The 2,575-nt window shown below is 38.6% G+C and overlaps 1 pseudogene; it reads right to left on the bottom strand.

Moving 5' to 3' along the window:
* Positions 1–1,660, bottom strand: part of LOC107084609 — a 34,279-nt pseudogene extending 32,619 nt beyond the window's left edge.
* Positions 1,661–2,575: the final 915 nt, after the last annotated feature.

Raw genomic sequence — 2,575 nt, 5'->3', positions numbered from 1 at the left:
CAGAAGTGACTTAAAAAACATGACTGTTTATCTTTTTGTTTTATCATCCCCCTTTTATTGACATTTCCCATTATTTTAGGAATTAAATCAGTATTAAACAAAATTAAAAACATGTCTTAAAAATTTTGTTGTGACTAAACATAAAACAATAAAAGAGGTTGCAGTGGAAATAAAAACATTTTTAAAAAACACACTTGCGATTAATACACAAACGCAAAATAAAGACTTCAAGAAATGAATAACAAAAAATTGGTTGGTTAAAATTAAGCCAGCATAAAAATAAATAAAAATTAATTTTTTTTGTCATACTTAATGGCACAAAAATTCGTATTATTCGTATTATTAGCGACTTTTTCAAGCAATTTCATATTATTAAACCCTTCGTTTATTTCTGTATGTATTTTTAATTATGGCAGGACTGGTCCTCCATATAAAAAGGCCTTATTGGTATGAAATTAAAAGAGGCTTAAGACTTAAAATGTGCAGGTTCTAATAAAAAGTTGTTTTCTTTCCACATTTGTTCCTTTGTCCCATTAAATCAGAATTTTCCTGCTGTAATTCAGGGGAAAATGTGAAAAAAATTGAAGGAAATAAATACTAAGGTCAAATTTAAATGACGTTTTATTTTATTTTATTTTTTTTTTTATATATTTTTTAATTTATAAAAAGTAAAAAAAAATGACATTTTCTGTTTGGATGTGGTTTTAACTAAATTAATGAATTTATCTTCCCCTTTTCCATCTATCATAAAGCTGATCATTTAAACATCATTTAAATCCTTTTTTCTTACGTTTTTTCGATCATCTGATGTTTGAGGCTAATAGATTTTTTTATTTTATGTATTTAATGTTTAATATTCTTGTTTTCTTTGAGATCAGCATGTTTCTAATATAAATTGAACGTTTTTCTGTGCAAATAAACTGAATTTAACTGACAGTAAAATGAGTTTGAGTGTAAAATTGTTGATTGTTACTTTGTCCAGTTCATCGTGCAGCTCTGACAGCGACGGTCTGGTGAGTTTCTCCCCGAAAGGCGCGGCGGTCTGCCGGTAGAAGTCGATGTTTGGCACCGCGTCGATGGTGTTGTGTCCGAAGGTCCGCATGTAGTAGGTGTTGGAGTGGGAGTCCGAGATCTGGGTCTGCCCGGTGCCGGTGGAGTGGAGGCTCACGGAGTCGCTGCGTGTCGTGTCCGGCTCGTGGAAAACATCCGGCGGGAGCCCGATGTCGGTGCCAGGGGCCGGATCCATGAAGCCCACCACCTTAAAGCGGCCTTTGGATTCCTCCGGAGCAGGAGCCGCAGCCGGTGTGGACGAGCCCTCCGTCACAACATCCACCTGGAAGCGGCTCTGCGCGGACCCGCCGGCGCGCAGAGAGGTTTTTCTTTCCGACATGATTTCAGAGTGGATCAGTGGCAGAGAGGAGCTGAGAAGAAAACTTTTCAACTTTCCCAAACTGGATTTCAGACGATCTCCTCCTTTAAATTGAAGAGTTTAACTTTACGCATACATGTCTCCCTGCCTGCGGAGCGTAAACAGAAATGTGATATGATGTATAGGAGTTGAACACATGTATTTCTCTCTCTCCTGGTGAGCTGTGGGTTGATGCACCAGGACGCACAGCGGCAGTGTGCGCATTCCCTGCGTAAATGATCCCAACTCCACCGCTCTGTCCGTCTGTCTCTCACATGATGCCTCAAACGGTTTATTGTCATCTCTGCGTGTCTCCTCCTCCCCCAGCAGGACAGAAGGGGGGGGTGATAACGGCTCCATTACGCACAGAAGGTTTTGGAACATCAGAAAAAAAAAAAACATATATTCTGGTTGTTTTTTTTCCAAATGATTGTTGCATATTATAAAAACACATAATTCAAAGTTCAGCTCTAGAAACTAGCAGGAAATTGTTGATATTTCTTAGAGCCTCTGGTAGATCTGATGCATGATGCATCAGTGCATGGGTGCGTTTCAAACAAAGCCATTTGTTATCGGTGACACACTGAGACGTCCACTCTGCTGCTGCTGCAGGGACACAGCGGCTGCATTAGCATACAGAGAACAACAGCTGCTTTCTGCTCCTAAAGCTGAGCTCAAATCCAGGATGGATCAAACTGCTTCAAGGATTCATGATTTCAAAGTTATTTCATTTAGAGCAGGGGTCTGCAACCTTTCATATAAAGAGCCGTTTTACCCCCGAGACTGGTTAATTAGAGCTACAAAATATTCTATGACTGTTTAATAACACACAACCTCATATTTTGTTAAAATATCTGTGATAGGAAATTTGTTTCCACCTAAAACAACACGATGATGAAGATTCTCAGTCATCCAGGTCATAGTTATTCCAATAAAGACTTAAAAACAAACCACTGGACTTTGTGTCCAAAGACCTTTGACTTTAAAGATGTTTCAAAGTCCCATCCAGGAAGCTTTCTCAATTCAAAATGTTTGGAGTAGCGTTGAATTCCAAACTTTCTAGAGTGGACCGACAAAGCCTTTTTATTCAATTAAATTCTATTCAGTTTATTTCTATAGCTCCAATTCACATCATGTCATCTCAGGTCACTTTCCAGTTCACCAGAT

This window comes from Cyprinodon variegatus, unplaced genomic scaffold (assembly GCF_000732505.1).
Source record: "Cyprinodon variegatus isolate N-32 unplaced genomic scaffold, C_variegatus-1.0 Scaffold105, whole genome shotgun sequence".
NCBI classification, from domain to species: Eukaryota; Metazoa; Chordata; class Actinopteri; order Cyprinodontiformes; family Cyprinodontidae; genus Cyprinodon; species Cyprinodon variegatus.
This window is presented reverse-complemented; position numbering and strand designations above follow the sequence as displayed.